At 42.5% G+C, this 20,204-nt stretch overlaps 1 long non-coding RNA gene across 1 annotated transcript; it reads right to left on the minus strand.

The window, feature by feature from the left end:
- Nucleotides 1-4,500: 4,500 nt before the first annotated feature.
- LOC116512514 lies at nucleotides 4,501-13,303 on the minus strand. The gene is made up of 3 exons (XR_004255890.1): nucleotides 12,872-13,303; nucleotides 10,056-10,096; nucleotides 4,501-4,824 (listed from the first exon to the last, which is right to left on the minus strand). It is a non-coding gene; the product is annotated as an uncharacterized LOC116512514 (long non-coding RNA).
- Nucleotides 13,304-20,204: the final 6,901 nt, after the last annotated feature.

Below are 20,204 nucleotides of genomic sequence, written 5' to 3' on the forward strand. Positions count from 1 at the left end.
TTTTAACCCCAGTAATAAGTAGATATCAACATGATCAGAGTGCCAATTTGGTGTTGTAATGATTAAGTCATCGGACTAGAAACCAGGAGACTGAATTTTAGCCCTGTTTAGGACCCAAAGCCATCGAGCTGACCTTGAACCAATCACTCACTCTTAGCCCTGGGAATCAGGCAAGGGCAAACCATTTCTGAAATCTTGCCAAGAAAACTACAGGGATTAGTCCAAGTAGTTGCCAGGAGTCAACAGTGACACTAAGGAACAGAGAAAAGAGAGGAGAGGAGAGGAGAGGTGAGGTGAAGAGAGGAGAGGAGACGAGAAGAGAGATGGGAGAGGAGAGGAGACGAGTCGAGAGGAGAGAGGAGAGGACCGACAAGAGAGGAGACAAGAGAAGAGGTGAGGAGAGGAGAGGAGAGATGGGAGAGGAGAGATGGGAGAGGAGAGGAGGGACAAGAGAGGAGAAGAGAGGAGAGGAGGGAGAGGAGAGGAAAGATGGGAGAGAAAAAGAAAGGAGACGAGGGATGTGAGAGGCGGGGAGAGGAGGGAGAGGAGAGGAGAGATGGGAGAGAAGAGGTGAGGAGAGGAGAGATGGGAGAGGAGAGATGGGAGAGGAGAGGAGGGACAAGAGAGGAGAAGAGAGGAGAGGAGGGAGAGGAGAGGAAAGATGGGAGAGAAAAAGAAAGGAGACGAGGGATGTGAGAGGCGGGGAGAGGAGGGAGAGGAGAGGAGAGATGGGAGAGAAGAGGTGAGGAGAGGAGAGATGGGAGAGGAGAGGAGAGATGGGAGAGGAGAGGAGGGACAAGAGAGGAGAAGAGAGGAGAGGAGGGAGAGGAGAGGAAAGATGGGAGAGAAAAAGAAAGGAGACGAGGGATGTGAGAGGCGGGGAGAGGAGGGAGAGGAGAGGAGAGATGGGAGAGAAGAGGTGAGGAGAGGAGAGATGGGAGAGGAGAGGAGGGACAAGAGAGGAGAAGAGAGGAGAGGAGGGAGAGGAGAGGAAAGATGGGAGAGGAAAAGAAAGGAGACGAGGGATGTGAGAGGCGGGGAGAGGAGGGAGAGGAGAGGAGAGATGGGAGAGAAGAGGTGAGGAGAGGAGAGATGGGAGAGGAGAGGAGAGATGGAAGAGGAGAGGAGGTACAAGAGAGGAGAAGAGAGGAGAGGAGGGAGAGGAGAGGAGAGGAAAGATGGGAGAGAAAAAGAAAGGAGATGAGGGATGTGAGAGGCGGGGAGAGGAGGGAGAGGAGAGGAGAGATGGGAGAGAAGAGGTGAGGAGAGGAGAGATGGGAGAGGAGAGGAGAGATGGGAGAGGAGAGGAGGGACAAGAGAGGAGAAGAGAGGAGAGGAGGGAGAGGAGAGGAAAGATGGGAGAGAAAAAGAAAGGAGACGAGGGATGTGAGAGGCGGGGAGAGGAGGGAGAGGAGGAAAGATAGGAGAGAAGAAAGGAGATGAGAGATGGGAGAGGAGAGGAGAGGAGAGGAAAGATAGGAGAGAAAAAGAAAGGAGACAAGAGATGGGAGAGGAGGGGGGAGGAGAGGAGGGAGAAGAAAGGAGAGGAAAATTAACATGATTAACAAACAAATGGACTAAAGGAGATTTCACTGAATCTATCTTGATAATCTGGTTGTTACTTCTGCTGCACTATAACACTGGACTGAAAGCCTGCAGCCTTGTACATCACATCTAAAATGCCAGCATTGCTTTTCAATGCGCTCTACATGGGGCAGCCCTTGAAGAGCATTTGGAGACTTCAGCTCATCCAGAATGCAGCCGCGCGAGCGATTGTGGGTGCACCTTGGTACACCCACGTTACACCAATTCTCCGCGAGCTGCACTGGTTACCGATTGGTCTCCCGATATGCTTCAAGGTGCTAGTCGTCACTTATAAAGCCCTTCATGGTATTGGACCTGGGTACTTGAGAGACCGCCTGCTGCCAATTACCTCCCAAAGACCCATTAGATCACACAGAGCAGGCCTCCTCCGGGTTCCATCTACCAGCCAATGTCATCTGGCTACTACCCGGGGGAGGGCCTTCTCTGTGGCGGCTCCGGCCCTTTGGAACTCCCGGCAGAGATTCGGACCCTCACCTCTCTCCAGGCCTTCCGAAAAGCCGTTAAAACCTGGCTGTGTTGGCAGGCCTGGGGTCGATGAGTTCCCTTCCCCTCTCGAATCGTGTGGCTATTGGTTGTTTTTAAATGCCCTGTATATTTGTAGTTTTTGTGTTTTCCCCTTCCCCTCCTTGGGTTTGTGCACCGCCCTGAGTCCCGCAGGGAATAGGGCGGCATATAAATAAAATGAAACTCGAACTCAAGTTGCCCAAATGAAAGGCTGCTGGTGCAGAGGTGTTCCAACCCTCGGATAGTTCTGAATACATGTCTGGTGTTGTTCTAAGAGAGCCATAAACACATATCTAACAAACTACACATCAGGATTGAGATGCTGGTGGCATGTTAGCTAGCTGATCTGGGGCATAAAGAAGGAATGAATGAGCCATTAAGGAAGACACTCTTGAGAAAGAGGAAGAAAGAAACTTAACCCGTGCACACAATTTTGTTGCAAAAAGGCGGAAAGCCATTTGGGCAACCTTTCAAGTTTCTCTTATTCTATATCACTGCAATAAATAGCATTCCTTGGATGCCTGACATACCTACTTCATGAACTACCTTACTTCAAAGAGATGTCATCAATTTGGAAATCCTCTCCAAGTCTCTCTCTGTGGCTGCTCCCTTCCTGCATTGGCTGCTCTTCAACAGGTGTCAAGCCCTTCAAACTTAGGAAACTAACTTTAGAGGTTGGGAAAAGGAAAGTCCTACACTAAGGTAAGAAAAGGACACATATTGACTGGGTGAAACCAGGCTCAATAGCAGTAACTCTGAGAGGGATCTTGGAGTCTTAGTGGACAACCAGCTAAATATGAGCCAGCAGTGTGCAGCGGCAGCCTAAAAAATCAATGCAATACTAAGTTGCATTAACAGAGGGATACAATCAAGATCAAGTGATGTACTAATACCACTCTATAAAGCCTTAGTAACACTACACCTAGACCCTGAGCTTGTTGATCAGAAAGGTTGACAGTTCAGTGGTTCGAATGCCTAGTGCCATTTAACGGAGTGAACTCCCGTTACTTGTCCCAGCTTCTGCCAACCTAGCAGTTTGAAAGCACGTAAAAAATGCAAGTAGAAAAATAGGAACCACCTTTGGTGGGAAGGTAACAGCATTCTATGTGCCTTCACCATTCAGTCATGCCGGCCACATGACCATGAAGATGTCTTTAGACAGTGCTGGTTCTTCAGCTTCATAATGGAGATCAGCACCACGCCCTAGAGTTGGGAACAACTAGCACATATCTGCGAGGGGAACCTTTACTTTTACCTTTAGAGTACTGCATCCAGTTTTGGTCACCACACTATAAAAAAGATGTTGAGCCTCCAGAAAAAGTGCAGTGGAGAGCAACCAGGATGATTAGGGGACTGGAGACTAAAACATATGAAGAAGTGTTACAGGAACTGGGCATGGCTAGTCTAGTGAAGAGAAGAACCAGGGGAGTCATGATAGCAGTGTTCCAATAGTTGAGGGGCTGCCACAGAGAGAAGGGGGTCAAGCTATTTTCCAAAGCACCCATAGGACAGACAAGGAATAATGGATGGAAACTGAACAAGGAGAGGTTCAACCTAGAAATAAGGAGAAATTTTCTGGCAGTGAGAGCAATCAACCAATGGGACAGATGTTACCTTCAGAAGTTGTGGGAGCTTCATCCCTGGAGGCTTTCAAGAGAAGACTGGACAGCCATCTGTCAGAAATGGTGCATGGTCTCCTTGGGCGGAGGGTTGAACTAGATGACCTGTAAGGTCCCTTCCACGTCTAATAATCTGCATCTATCTGTATTTCTGGAAATATCTTTATTGCTAATAAGCTAATGCAACAGAATTTTGAAAGCCTATCAAAGCCAGTCTCACATTCAAGTTGTACCTGCTGTGTCTTTCATTCTTCTGCAAGACTGATGAGAATGTGTGAATAAGAGCCTTTAAAACCTGATTTGCTCTTTCAAAAGTACCAACCATATGCTTGGCTCTTGAAGCCAGATATCATGGCAATCGAACAACAGAAATCAATTTTGGGAAGAAGGCAGGGCTTAGCAGTGAGAAGATGGAGTTTCAGGCTATTCCTGAAATTCCTCTATTCCGAAGGATTTTTGGATGGGTCGTTGGACCCTAGCTGTCCCGTAGAAGACAGTGAAAGGTGAGGGGAGATCCAGTGACCTCAGAGACGATCGCAAAGTCTCTGGGGGGCGTGGAATTAACCCCTCCTGCCAACTCCTTTCTGGATTAGCTGTATGCTAATCAAAACTGCAGGTTGCCCCTAAGAATGGTCTGAGTGGATTCACCTGGTAAGCTGATTTTATTACTCAAAGAGAGATGGTCCGCACTAAAATCTAAGCTAATTGAAACCAAAGAACAGAAGAATCCAGCGGCGAATTGGCTTTTTTTTTTTAATGGATTTATGGTTGGTGGTTACCCTATTTCTTAAATGTTTTGAATGCTGTTTACGTGGATAAAGAAAAATTTACTTTATTTCAACACCCCCTCGGGCTTCCCTTAAGTGGGCTGTAAACCAATCTACTATAATTTGGCTTCTTATAACTTGACACTTTTATTGCTTGGCTGTGTTGGTCTAAGATCAGATAAGATTGCATAGCTCTCAGCGTGTCTTCACTTGTGAATATCTTCTGCGTCACATCATGGCGTCTGTACTTGCTTCAAGTGATTCATTTCAAAAGATTTTTTCCACTTTTCAAAGGTTGCTTGATACGTATGAAAAATCTGAAAAAGAATCTGAAAAAAAAATAGACTATTTGTTGTTTTTAACACTAAAATATGAAGGAAAGAGTCAGAGCGTTGAATGTTTGAATGCTCCTGAAATTCAAATGAAGAATGGTAGAAAGGAAGTCTTTCAACTTGCTGACAAGCTGGGCGTCTGGTTCACTTCGGAGGCAGAAAGAGAAAGAGATGCAAGAGGGGGAGCCATACAGAAAATTTATTTCAAAAGACAGAGCGTAGAAGGAATGAGAAACATTAAAGAATCTGTACTTTATGAAACATTATCTGCAGAATTTTTGACACCACCCTTGAAGATTCAGGACAAATTGAGTGGAATAAACCAAGGACAACATTATTACATCAGAAGCATCCTAAGCAAAAAGGTGTGAAGATATTTCTGTTTGGACTTGCCTATAAAAACGTTTGGGGAACTTGTTTTAAGAATGGTAAGAGGACTTTGCTATTGGAGAGACATAGGCTGATAGATTGAAGAATACAATTGAAAATTAGCTAAATCTAATTACTCTTATTTGTAATAGATATAGCTGAATAATAATTGATATTGATAGTAATGTATATAATGTGGAGTTGATATGATAAATAATAATTGGATATGAGAAAGGAAGGTTGGAAATATTTTTGGATTATATATAAAGGGTTTTAATTACAATAATTATCACTATTATAAAATAAAATATATACAGTTAAATGTTAACTAATATGGGGAAAATGTTATGATATAACTATATAAAGAAGGGAGAATGATAATAAATTATACTGCATGGAAGATGGAATTTCTGGTATTAAATATTATGGATGTTCAGCTAAAATAGGATATGAGGATTTGATGTTAATAGAGGATTTTACAAACAAGTAATGAAATGTCAGCATGTGGCTATGGATTAATTCTTTGGCATAGTTAAGGATGAAGGATGTTTAAACAACTATAGTCAACTAAAAGTGGAGGTATAATGATGTTAATATGGTAAACATTTGAGTTAAGATATTTGAATTAATATGAAATAATGGAAGAGATGCACCAAAACATGTTGTAACCAGCTGATATACTTTTTCTTTTTGATAATATATACCTGTGTTCGTTTTTTCTTTTTTTTTTTTATTTCCTGCCTTGTCTTTTGTTCTTTTTGTCTTTTTTGCTCTTTTTTTTTGTGTTTTCTTTTCTTTTTTTTGTGATTTTTTTCTTTTCCCACTGGTGTGGGTATGTATTGTTTAAGAATATTATTATTATCAATATCTTTAAATAATAATTACAGTCAAATGAAAATGGATATATGATGATGGTGATATGTATGAATATCTGAGTTAAAATGCTTGAGTTATGTTTGTTGACTGTGGAAGAGATGTACCAAAGTTTATTTGTGACCGACTGATACACTTTTTATAGCATGTAAAGAAAGATGTTGTACTTGTTTCAAATTAAAAATTAAAAAATTTTAATAAAAAAAAAAGAAATCAATTTTGGAAGGAAATGCTCAGGGACTGGAGGGAAGAGGCTGTCACTGATGCAGCCTAAAGTAGCCAACAGATATTCAGAAGATCCCAAGCACATGGACCATGTCATCACTGCATTCAATGCTGAAGTGCCAAAAGTCACAACACTTGTGTTGGGAGAAAATGGAGAACACCACAGACTTTGAAACAGCTAGACGGAAGTCAGGCAGCCTCACATATAGGCGAAGGGGGGAAAGATAGCAACATTGCAAGCACATGTCCTTGAAGAATAGGATGTCCTGTCCATAATGTCCTTGATAAGACTATACAGTTGAGGATTGCATTCATTTAGTTGCCACAATATAAATAAAGATGTTGAGACTCTAGAAAGAGTGCAGGGAAAAGCAACAAAGATGATTAGGGGACTGGACGCTAAAATGTATGAAGAGTAAATATGTCTAGTCTAATGAAGAGAAGGACTAGGGATAACATGATAGCAGTGTTACAATATCTAAATGGGCTGCCACAAGGAAGGGGGGGGGTCAACCTATTCTCCAAAGCACCTGAAGGCATGACAAGAATCAATGGATGGGAATTAATCAAGGAGAGAAGCAACCTAGAACAAAGGAAAAATTTCCCGACAGTGAGAATAATTTATTTATTTATTTATTTATTTATTTATTTATTTATTAGACTTATATACCACTTTATAGGGCTTTCATAATTAATCTGTGGAACAACTTGCCTCCAGAAGTTATGGGTGCTCCATCACTGGAGATTTTTTAAGAAAAGACTGGACACCATTTGACTGAAGTGGTAAAGGGTTTCCTACTTGAGCAGAGGGTTGGACTAGAAGACCTCCAAGTTCCCTTCCAACTCTGTCATCCTGTTATTCCAAGCTGCAGTTAGGGGTATGGATGAGCCCAAGGTCTGCTTCATTCTCTTCCTTATCTAATCCAAAGCACCTGCTCTTCAAATTTCCAACATACATATCATGTAAGGGCTGCACAATGCAATAAATACTTCAAACTTCCCAAAAATGCATTTTTAAAGACGATCCTCCAATTAAAGCCGCAGCTGGTTTACAGTAGAATTTTTTAAATTACCCTTTGCGGATCTGACTTGTGTTTATTGTGAAACATAATCTGCTTTTGAGGGTAACTAGGAGTTTCCTGGGTATGAATCATAGCATTTCACTGAAAAGCTTACATTGCTCCCTTCTGGAAAGCCATTGTTCTCCAAAGGAATAATAGAGGAAACAATATTTGAGAGTGGGTACACATTCCACAAAGTGGAATTTCTCTTCTTATGCAAAATTCTAACTGTGTAGGGAAGAAAAGCATAAAAATGAGGGAAAATACATCAATTTGGCATCTTAAATGAAAAGGAACAACCAAGAAATTGTGAACATTAAAATGGAGAGTAATGCCAACTCTAGCCTTTCTCCCTGTTCTATTTTATTTTGCCTTCATTTTCCTTCCATTAAACCTCTGGGGTATGGTAGTGTTAGCAGGTCACACAAAACCATAAAATTCGTTTACCAAAACCAGGCAAGCATACTGGCATATAACCCTTCTTTGCTATGCATAATTATTTCATGGAAATATATGGTTTGTTGTATCTGAAATAGATGTCAGTCTGAGTCTGACATTGCAACAAATCTAGGCTAAAAAGTCCAATTGCCAGTGATTCAAAATAGGACCTACTTCAAGTCCAAGGTGAGACTTTAGATTGATATCATAAGCTGATGCTCAGGTGGCAAATTTGTTGGGAGGTAGCTTAGAATCATAGAATAGAATCATAGATTCATAGGGCTGGAAGCAGGGATGGGTTGCTGCTGGCATTACTGCTGGTTCGGTGCGCGCACATTTTTTGCGCACATTTTTGTGTGCACATGTGCATTTGCCCATAAATGCAATTACAATTGTTCTGTGCATGTGCAGAACTGAAAGACAAGATGGTGGCGCCCCCGGGGAACCAGTTCGGGGTATGGCATGCCTGGGTCGCTGCCGGTTCCAGCAACCCAGGCCACCAAACCACTACCGGTTCAGTTGAACCGGTCCAAACTGGTAAAACCCACCACTGGCTGGAAGGACCTTGCAGGTCTTCTAGTCTTGGCAGCGTATACTTGTTAACTGATCTTTACGACTTACAAATTGTTCTCAGACTAGACTTCTGGATGGGTTTACAGTGTAAATCAGAGGGTCCACAGATTTAATTTTGCTGCTTTCTCCTGGATCACAATAGGTAAGGTAAAGGTTCCCATCGCACATATGTGCTAGTTGTTACCGACTCTAGGGAGCCGTGCTCATCTCTGTTTCAAAGCCGAAGAGCCAGCGCTGTCCGAAGACGTCTCCATGGTCATGTGGCCGGCATGACTAAATGCTGAAGGCACAGGGAACGCTGTTACCTTCCCACCAAAGGTGGTTCCTATTCTCCTACTTGCATTTTTACATGCTTTCGAACTGCTAGGTTGGCAGAAGCTGGGGCAAGTAACAGGAGCTCACTCTGGTACGTGGCACTAGGGATTCGAACCGCTGAACTGCTAACCTTTCTGATCGACAAACTCAGCATCTTAGCCACTGAGTCACCACGTCCTTCATATTAGATTGATTCTTTGGTAGTATCAATCTAATATCTTCGAGGAAGGGCTATAATATTTGAAAGGGCTTGTTTTGGGATGGCAGCAAGTACATTTTGCTGGTTTAAGATCTTTGAGAATTTTATTCAATGTTCTGGTAGAAAGCTCTATAACAGTGGTTCTCAACCTGTGGGTCGGGACCCTTTTGGGAATGACCCTTTCACAGGGGCCGCCTAAGACCATTGGAAAACACATATTTTTGATGGTCTTAGGAACTGAGACACCAAGTTTATGGTTGGGGGTCATCACAACATGAGGAACTGTATTAAAGGGTCGCGGCATTGGGAAGGTTGAGAACCACTGCTCTATAAAGTCAAGCACAGTGGTGAGTTATCCGCAACCCTCTTCCATGTGTCATTATGCATTTGTAAATCCCAGTTTTCTAGATGTGATTCAAAAACATCCTTCCAGGAGAGAAAAGGAAGGAGAGAGGGTAGGAAGGGAAAGAGGAAGAGCAGGAGCAAAGGAGAGGTAAGGGAAGAAGGAAGGGGAAGGAGAGAAGGAAGGAAGGAAGTAGAGAAGGGAGAGAGGGTGAAAAGAAAGAGGTAAGGAGAGGAGGATGGAAAGGAGGAGGAGAGAGGGTAGGAAGGGGAAGAGGAAGAGCGGGAGTAGGAGAAAGGTACAAGAAGAAGGAAGGGAAAGGAGAGGAGGAAGGAAGGAAGGAAGTAGAGAAGGGAGGGAGGGAGAAAAGAAAGGGAAAATAAGGTGGTGTTACAACAGGAGGAAGGGATGACAAATAAAGCAACCCAAACAGTATATTATAACTTATTAAATGAAATAATAAATGTATAAGAATGATAAATGTTAAAACACCTGTAACCAAACAACATGCTGTATGTGATGATGGTTTTTTTTTGTCTGTGTGTGTGTGTGTGTGTGTGTTTTATTTTATTATTGTGTGTATGTGTGGTCTATGTAATAAAAAAAACATCCTTCCAGATGTTCAAAGTAACTCTCACAATGCCATTTCAGAACCACTCTATCTGGAATGACTGGAGCTGCAGTCCAAAGCATATGGAGGTCACCAGGATTATCTACTTAATTATCAAGGTTGTTATATATCTTTCTTGTCTACGTCTCTGATCTCAGGCTTCTGACCCACGCCCACTTCATTCAATTTAAGAGCTTTCTCTTTATTCTTTCTTTCATCTACCTGATGAAGATCACCAAAGCTTGTCTTCAATCTCATTGTCCCTGCCAAGACAATAAGAGAATGAACAATTTTTGTACGTCATCTTTCCTGTATTATCAACACAGACTGCTACTTAAATCTCTGGATAAAAAAGAACTAGCCATTATGCCTTCTTGCTTGCATCATGGATGGCATTCAGTAATACAAAGCAACTGATATGACAATACAAAGCAAGGTCATTTAGCAGGCCAGCTCAGAGTGTTGTTATGTATACAGTGAACAAAAGAAACTTCTGACAATATTTCTGAGGATTATGTTTCCTCCTGAGATGAAGCTGGACTCTGTTTATAGCTTTTTAACAGATTAGCTACTGCTGATGTTGCTCAAAGGGAAATAAGTATCCAGGGGTGTCTACAATAGTCAAAATGATGGCCACAGTCATGTGATCAAAGCCTTTCCCTTGTAATGTATGTAAAGAGAAAAGGCTAGTTCAATTTTGTAGTTATGGCCTCCATCTTGATGTTTTGACTCCCTCCCTCCACTCGCTTCTGGCAGCATCCATTCATTGTGAAAAGAACATTTGCTAAAACCTGCTAACAGAATCCATGAAATAGATTAGGTAAAGGTAAAGGTTCCCCTCGCACATATATGCTAGTTGTTCCCGACTCTAGGGGGCGGTGCTCATCTCCGTTTCAAAGCCAAAGAACCAGTGCTGTCCGAAGACGTCTCCGTGGTCATGTGATTAAATGCTGAAGGCACACGGAATACTATTACCTTCCCACCAAAGTGGTCCCTATTTTTCTACTTGCATTTTTACTTGCTTTCGAACTGCTAGGTTGGCAGAAGCCGGGACAAATAAAGGGAGCTCACTCCGTTATGCGGCGCTAGGGATTTGAACCACTGAACTGCTGTCCTTTCTGATCGACAAGACACTGAGCTACCACATCCCTATAGATTAGGTAGGCTCTGCTAAAGACTGAGTTAATGGTCAAGTCCTGGATGTCAGTATTTCTGGAGTACAACCAGTTTCACTTCAAAGAGCCCCAGATCTTTTGGGGATAATCTGCTGTTATTTGAGGAAAGAAAGGTGACATTACCCTATTTCTCCCTTCTGAGTGTGAATGGACAGTCACTTATGCTTTTTGGAAGGGAGGTTTTTTTGCAAAAAGAAAAGAGAAGGAAGGAATAGAATTAACTAGTTTGCAATAGTGCCTTCAGACAGAAAATAATAAGATCTGCTGAGTTTCTGACCACTATAATATCAGCATTTCTCATTTGTAAGCATCTATAAAGAAGCTTAGCAGTTCTTTGAAGGTATTATCATGGTGGGGGAAGAAATTCCTCCTCACCATAATAATACTTGGAAATTCCCAATTTCTCTTAGAACTTAAGTTTAACTGCTAGATGAATCCCGGTTCAGAAACTGGTAGGCCAACCACATCTCCAGATCTCTTTATCTCTTGTTGAGTGTGCCCAAGAAGCCTCTGTGCAGCTAAACAAATCTTATCAAAAAGTTGAGAATGAACCAATATTCTTGCTAATGTTAGATAGCCATTAAAATTGAACAGATCTTTTAGGGCATAGGGCTCAGAATTCTTAATCCATTGCTTGGGACTTACTGTCTAAGTAGCACGCATAGGTTGAGTTCATATTGTAGGACAGTGGTTCCCAAACTTGGCAACTTTAAGACTTGTGGACTTCAACTCCCAGAATTCTCCAGCCAGTCCACAAGTCTTAAAGTTGCCAAGTTTGGGAACCACTGCTGTAGGAAGTTAACCCCCACCCCCCTTCCTAGAAAAATGAAATGTCTTGGGAAATATTGAAAAGGCAGAATATTATATTTTCCTGGATCAGAAATGGAGAAATATGTTTTTAGGCAGGAAGGGGACTCACTCTTAATATAGCCCCCACCTTTGTCAATGGGCCATTAAAATGCCTGAGCCAGTCTATTCTACGTAACAAAGCCCCCCGCCTTCAGTTCAGGGTGATGGGATTAAGGTATGATAGTATTAGCCCTTTACCCATCTCACCACAGGGTACCTGGGAAGAAGCAATGCTCAACCAAAGTTGGATTCAAACACACCTTAAAGAGTTGCCCCCTTCATGGCCCTATGGGACAACCAATCAGAATACAAGTTCTGGTTCAAAACCCAGAGAAGGCATAAAACCAGGGACTTTCAGCATCTCTGCCTCTTTTTCTTCTTTACCAAACATCTGGAAGCATGTGATACCCCTTTTCGGTTCAAGAGCTCAAGCCATGTGATCCTGTCCACCATTAAACCATCTTTCCAAGCAGCCTCCATGTTTCCAATGTCTTTTTCCCCACTTGGAACGGAAGCCAGAAGGACATTTCTTCCAACAATACGACACCCTAATCCAGGAGTTTGGATTGCTTCTTCACCGCATTTTATTCATCCAACCTCAACTTTGGAGGTACAATGTCAGAAGCATTCAGGTGGCATTGCATTCACCCTTGCTGTTTTCCAGTGGTGTTACAACCAGAAAGGATTAGTGTTAAGCCATTGATGGAGCAGTAAAAAGTTCTCCCTGCTTTATATATGGTTGTCTTCAACCCGATTCTGATATTCTGGCTAGAGATGATAGATGATTAGTTGAAAGGAACTGAAGCTCCGTTGTGGGAGAATGATCTCCAAGCCAATACAGAAGCCTATTTCGTATTCAAACATTACTTAGAAAGCTAACTATTGAACGTACACTTCTGCCCCCGTTGTTCACAGTAAACAGACATACAAAAGAGCAATGAATAATAATAAAAATAAACTCAAGTGCAACACAGATAACAAATTAAAGAGGTAGGAGGCAGTGTGTTTTCTTACCAGCCAGCTTTTCTTATCCATGTTGTGGAAGGGTCTTCCAAGACCTTTTTAGCTTTCTGCTCTCCTGCAGAAGTGTTTTCCCTCCTTTCACATGGAATACACAATCTTTGTGTTGTTTTGTCCCCTGGGTTGTGTTTTTTTTGAGCGGGATCCAATGCAGCTGAAGTCCTGGTGCCAGCTGCGCTCAGAAGACAATGGTTCAATTGGAAGTTGTCTTCTAAACAAAGGAGCTCTTCCTAGGAACGACTGATTCTCCCCACCACAGAACATCAAGAACCTCAAGACCATATGCGACATATATCCTTTCCCTGAAATATATGATCACTTCCCCCAAATTCTGCCAGGCAAGCTTAATTAGTTTAACCTCCAGCCTCTATGCTTAGGGGAGCCTCTTCTGTCCCAAGGTAACCAAGCACTGTCAGCCAGAGTCCAGCAAAATGACCTTTGGAAGATTGCTCTAAACCAGTGTTTTTCAACCTTTTTTGTGCAAAGGCACACTTTTTTCATGAAAAAAATCACAAGGCACACCACCATTAGAAAATGTTAAAAAAATTTAACTCTGTGCCTATATTGACTATATATAAAGTAATTCTCTTGAATAGGAATCAAATAAACAAAAAGAAATTATTTTATAATTGTTCATATTTCTGTTTACTTACTCAGTGCGAAACCTGGGCCTGTTTTTCTGAACACAAAGCTCAGTACTTACTGCACTGTAGTTCCCCAACATTAGGTTGTAATTCCCTGTGTACTGCCCCACTTCGGTGCTCGGAACACCGAAGGAGACACGCCGCTGGTAACACTTACCAAGTTGACAGCGCGCGTTCTCCTCGCTGCTCCGGTCCTCCGCGATTGTTGCTATGGGCGCACACATGGGACGTCAGTGACGTCCCTGCGTGCGCTACCTCCCGGCAGTCCCCGCGTTTTTAAAGTAAACACGGGGCCGCAGGGACTTAATAGAGGCATCCCTGGGTCCCGAAAGCAACTTTCGGGACACAGAGATATCCTGAGGCAAAAACACCCGGTGGGTGTTTTTCCCACGGCACACCTTACACTATGTCACGGCACACTAGTGTGCCGCGGCACAGTGGTTGAAAAACACTGCTCTAAGCAATTGCCGAAACTCATCAACAGCCTCAACCGGAAAAAAAAGTGCAAATGCTACATTTCTGCATGTTTCAGCCTTACAACAAGCAAAGATGCCTCAGAGTCTCTAATCCAGTGTCTCTCAACCTTGCCCACCTGCAGAAGTGTGGACTTCAATTCCCAGAATTCCCCTGCCAGCATTGCTTGGTTGGGGAATTCTGGGGGTTGAAGTCCACACCTCTTGAGGTGGCCAAGGTTAAGAAACACAGCTGTAATCTAATTCATTGCACATTCATACATGTACTCCTTCAAATGCCAGCCTTATTTTTTTTGGAATGGCCTGTTTAAAACTGCAGACAATGTATACTTGCTGGAAGATCAATCACTCTCGATGAAATATGTGAGCTTTATTTAGTCCGCAAGCAGCACACAGAGTTATTACCCTGTGGCTGTTTTCATAAACATGTTAACTCATGGTTTATTGAATTAAATCAGTTGGCTAGACTTCTCCTACAGAGAAGGTTTGCATGCCTCACCGAATGTGCAATAGAGAGTCACAAAATAACCACATTTTAGCCTAGTGCAGTATGGGAATGTAACTTATAAATCAATGCTTGGGAGTTAGCTCTCGCAACACAGTGTCAAGCCCTCTGGCACCTAAAGCTGCATTAATGCTAGACCATGATCAAAATAAAAGGTGGTTTTATTTTATTTGAGGCTACCTCTACCTCCTGAGCACCAAGATCCCCCCCCCAAATAACATTTAGGAGTGATATAGGGCAACAAAGTGCTTCAGAGGAATTTCCTTGGACTGAACAGTTAGTGTGGAAAGTTAGTTGGAAAGAGGCATCTTCTTTAAGGAGATGTTAACAATGCAGAAGACATGCCACATCTGCTCCAAAATCCTTTTTCAGCTTCTGATGTCCAACAATGCAAACAATTCCGAAAACGGACACTGGTATGGGAGATTCTTGGGAGTTAAGGTTCCCCAGGGGAGTCAGTCATTCAGAGAACATCAACAAACAATTGTGGCTTAGCACGGATCATAAGCAAGATCATAATCCTAAAGCAAGAGTTTTCATGAAACGGAGGTAAAGGCAGGGGTGAAATCCAGCAGGTTCTGACAGGTTCCGGAGAATCGGTAGCAGAAAACGTGAGTAGTTCAGAGAACCAGCCAAGGCCACCTCTGGCTGGCCCCAGAGTGCAGAGGGAATGAAGATTTTGCAGTATCCTTCTCCTGCCACGCGCACCAAACCACGCCCATCAAGCCACGCCCACAGAACTGGTAGTTTAAAAAATTGAATTTCACCACTGGGTAAAGGTACCAAAAATTAAATTCAAGAGGTTGGATGGTACAACACTTTTTGACTTGAGATCTGCAGGACTGCACAACCCCTTCACAGGAGCCATGTGGTGTGGTATGAGAGCATCTATGGATTGTAGAAGACTGGGGGTTTCTGGCCGAGCATATTGTGTAGAGCCAGCTTCAATGGACTGGCAAGCTATGAGGTGTCCTTGGGGCTCTCTGAGCTTGGTTGTTTTCTTGGAGAAATTTTATCCCTACACTAGGCAACATTAGCAGTACCTACAGGTAGTTTAGATAATGAAATGCCTGCAAGAAAACAACCGAGTTCAGAGACCATCCCGTCATTTCAACGCTAAAGTACAAATAGTCTTCTTTGTTGATTGGCATAGCTGAACCTTAAGAGCAGTAGGTTGACTGTCTTGGTGGCGCAGTGGTTGGAGTGCAGTACTGCAGGCTACTTCTGCTGAGTGCCATCTGCCTGCAATTTGGCAGTTGAAATCTCATCAGGCTCAAAGTTGACTCAGCCTTTTGTTGTTCCGAGGTCAGTAAAATGAGGACCCAGATTGTTGTGGGCAATATGATGACTCTGTAAACCGCTTAGAGAGGGCTGTAAAGCATTGTGAAGCGGTATCTAAGTGCTATTGCTATTATTAGAACTCCATGTTGACATCCCAAAGCAAGGAAGGATCTCTATATCCTTTAGCAAAACGTCTATGTTCTGTCTGAGATTTGGGGTCTGTGCTGAAGTGCCGTATTGTGCTTTCTCAAGTCTGCAACTGATTGTAAGTGGTTGGGTGAGGTGCACAGTGCATGGTAGGTGGGACATGGGTGAAGAGTTCATGACATTGAGCAAATGTCCTTCATTTGTCATTGACAGTTACAGAGAATGTCTTGACTAAGAAACCATTGCAAACTCTGAATCAAGGGGACTCATATAGATTAGTTGAGAAACAAGGGAAAAGGTTAGATAAGACTGACTCTGTTTTTCCTGGAACTATCTGAAGCCAGTATTATTCCACTCTCTCTAGGTGGGCCTCCTCCTTCCTTGACCTGGGATGCACTGGCAAAATTTTGCACAATAAAACTCATACTTGAGATCCAGGCTGTGTAAGAAAATTCCAATCTAGAGAAGAGCCCTTAAGCTATAACTTGCCTTGAGGGCAGCTGTAATGCTTATGAGAAATGCATTCCTTGGCCCAAACCATAATTTCAGAATGTCCAGGGTTACCAACACAGTTTCCCCAGAATTCATGCTAACTCTGCAACAAGGACCTGTGAGATTATGGAAAGAAGAACAAGATTCTGTTTGCAGTTATATGCAAGGAAGAAACAATGAAATGAAATCATGGTTGCGTTTTTCATGCTAAGCTAAAAGAAAGAGAGAGAGGGAGAGAGAGAGGGAGGGAGGGAGGGAGGGAGGGAGGGAGAGAGAGAGGGAGAGAGAGAGAGAGCACAAAACAGAATCCTTCAACTGAACATGCCCAAGCCTTCTCATCCTTTAAACTGAACATAACTCTTCAACCAAGCTTAGCTGCAAAATATGATTGCCATGTGTAGTTTCTAGATTTGGGGCTCATAAAATAAGATAAAGTCTCTTTCAAGTCACGTTTCCTTTCTACCAATTCCCTTGTGCTGTGAACACAGCCAAAGAAAGCGAGCAATTAAAAGAATGAGTCACATTCAAGTGGGTCCCTCCCATGTTAATATTACTCTATAAGCATTATTGGAACCGTATGAGTAGGTTCTTCCAAGGCTGTCTAATTAGTATATAGAGCAGGACAACAATGTGAGACCTCTAGTAGATTAATGGAGAACCTATGACACATGGGTCAAACGGGACACACCACAATGCTTTGAGTGACACACAGGCATTCACCAACACTCAATAACAATTATTCTCAAAGTATGCCCTGTACTTGCACGATTTTCAGGGGCTGCAGAGGTCTATAGCCTCTGAAAATCACAAGGAAGCAGGTCCTGCTTTCGAATGGTTTTTTTAGAAGGTGCAGAGAGCATGGAAGAGCCAGGTGGCACCAGGCTACAAAGCGAGAATCCATAGATTCAAGTCCCACCTCAGGTATGAAAGACAGCTGGATGACTTTGGGCCAGGAGACTATGAGTTCTAGTCCTGCCTTAAGGCATGAAAAACCAGCTGGGTGACTTTGGGCCAGTCATTCTCTCTCTCTCTCTCTCTCTCTCTCTCTCTCTCTCTCTCTCTCTCTCTTTCTCTCTCTCTCTCTCTCTCTCTCTCTCTCTCTCCCTCCCTCCCTCCCTCCCTCTCTCTCTCTCTCTCTCTCTCAGCTCAACCCACCTCACAGGGTTGTTGTTTGGAGGAAAGTGTATTGGATATGTTCGCCATCTTGAGTTATTTTTAGAAATAAAAAAATGAGATATAAGTAAATAAAAATTAAAAGATAGCTAGCTAGCTATATAGATAGATAGATCAGTGGTGGGTTCCGGATCCTGGTGCAACCGGTACGGTGAAACTGGGCCTGGTGTCCTCCACATGAACACGTGCAGCGCAAGCATGAATCCTTACCCACTGCGACGCTTCCGAACACCTCCGTGATGCTCCAGCTGCTCAGCGGAGCATCACTCAGGCGCCTTACACTTCGTGCGCGTAAGCCCCGAAGAGCTCAAATACAGGTAAGGATAGCAGGCGGGCAGGTGGGCCCTCCAGAGCACCGTACCAGAACGGGGTGTACCTGTTAGATCGGGTAAAGGAGGCACAAAAGGCTAAGTAACAACAGCTCTTTATTGCAAGTCAAGTACACATCCGGCTGAAGAATGGTCGGGCAGCATCCCCTTTTAAAGGGATCTGTCAGACCTCTTAGCCAATGAGATTCAACCTTGTTCCTGTCGGAACAGAGGACCTTGGTAGAAACCTCTTGCAGTCTGTCAGCGGGGGGGAATATCTAACAGTACCAGTCATAGCCCACCACTGAGATAGATGGATGGATGGATGGATGGATGGATGGATAAAAAACGAAGGCCTCATGTGATCCAAAGCAGTTTTCTCTTTCTGGAGCTTTGAAGAATAGTTTGACTCCCTCTTCTTTGAGGCAGCCCCTGAGATATTGGAACACTGCTATCATGTCTCCCCTAGTCCTTCTTTCTATTAAACTAGACATACCCAGTTCCTGCAACTGTTCTTCATATGTTTTAGTCTCCAGTCCCCTAATCATCTTTGTTGCTCTTCTCTGCACTCTTTCTAGAGTCTCCACATCTTTTCTACATCGTGGCGACCAAAACTGAATGCCGTATTCCAAGTGTGGCCTTACGAAGGCATTATAAAGTGGTATTAACACTTCATGTGATCTTGATTCTGTTCCTCTGTTTATGCAGCCTAGAACTGGGTTGACTTTTTTGGCAGCTGATGCACACTGCTGGCTCATATTTTAATGGTTGTCCACTAGGACTCCAAGATCCCTTTCACAGTTACTACTGTTCAGCAAGATACCACCTATATTGTATCTGTGCATTTCATTTTTGTTGCCTAAATGTAGAACCTTACTCTTTTCACCATTGAATTTCATTTTATTAGATAGTGCCCAATGTTCAAGTTTCTCAAAATTCTTCTGTATCTTTAGTCTCTCTTCTGGAGTGTTGGCTATTCCTGCCAGCTTGGTGTCATCTGCAAATTTGATGAGTTCCCTATTTATTCCCTCATCCAAATCATTGATGAAGATGTTGAAGAGTACTGGGCCTTATAGGACCATGTTATTTTCTTAAATAAATCTTTGATGTTGGGGGCTTTAAAAAAAGAACTCCCTCAATTTGCAGTATAGCCATGTGTGTTTCTCTGGAAATAAGCCTCAATTAATTCAACGGGCTTACTTTCAAGTAAACAGAATTCTTGACAGGCCTGTACCTCAGTCCTAAGCAAAGCTGAAATAGATAGGAGTAAATGTACCTTAGTATAAGACTGGATGATCTTTAAGAATTATGAGCTAATTACATTTGATTTGATTTTTGATTTTACTTTATTTGTATGCCGCCCTTTTCCCTGGGGGGACTTAGGGCGGCTCACAATTCAAGGGAAGGGAGGAATAGACAAGTTACAAACATGAAGACAATACACCGTTAAAAAGCACAACAGTCATACCATTCGAGTATTATTAGGGCAACAAGAATGGTCTTTACCCAAAACTGGAAAAACACAGAAATTCCACAAGAGGAGGAAGTAATTAGGAAAATTCTGGTTTGTGCTGAAATGGATAAATTGACGTGGGAATTGAAGAACAATGATGAATCAGAATTTTATAAGATCTGGGATAAATTTAATCAATGGTTGGAACAAAAAAGGAAAGACCCAAAATAAGCAATGATTAGAATTATAGAATGAAGATTAGAATTACGTATGAAATCATAACAGTGAAAATGTATAAGACAAGAACAAAACAACATGGATGGAAATACGATATCCTTATATTTGTAAATGCTGAATAGACCAATTGTAAATAAGCATTGTGGTTATAATATTTAACTATATTCTAGTATGTATGGCAAAGACATTGTCAGGACGATTACACTGTGTCCAATATTTTAATGTGTGTTTAATAAAAAAAATGTTTTAATAATAATAAAAAAAGAATTACGAGCTAGAAGCAACTTTATTCTCTTGTTTTTCCCTTTTAACTTTCTTTGGCTGATGACCAAGAAAACTGTCAGGGGGGGGGAAATCAAGATGCTGCAGAGCTGATGATTAAAAATATGAAAAATAAAACATAGAAACAAAGGAAAACTCCATGTCTCCTGCAAGTGAACTTGGGAAAGCCATTCCCAGAAAGTTAAATTACAGATGTGGCTTAAAAGCTTGCCTCTGGATTGTGGAGATGAGTCCTCTCAAATACAGCTCGCAGTAAACTTTTTGGCTAATTGAACCTTTTAGACTCAGCAAGGATTACAGCAGGGCTCTGCAGTTCAAGCCACATTAATCTA

Source organism: Thamnophis elegans, chromosome 8 (assembly GCF_009769535.1).
Source record: "Thamnophis elegans isolate rThaEle1 chromosome 8, rThaEle1.pri, whole genome shotgun sequence".
Taxonomy (NCBI): Eukaryota; Metazoa; Chordata; class Lepidosauria; order Squamata; family Colubridae; genus Thamnophis; species Thamnophis elegans.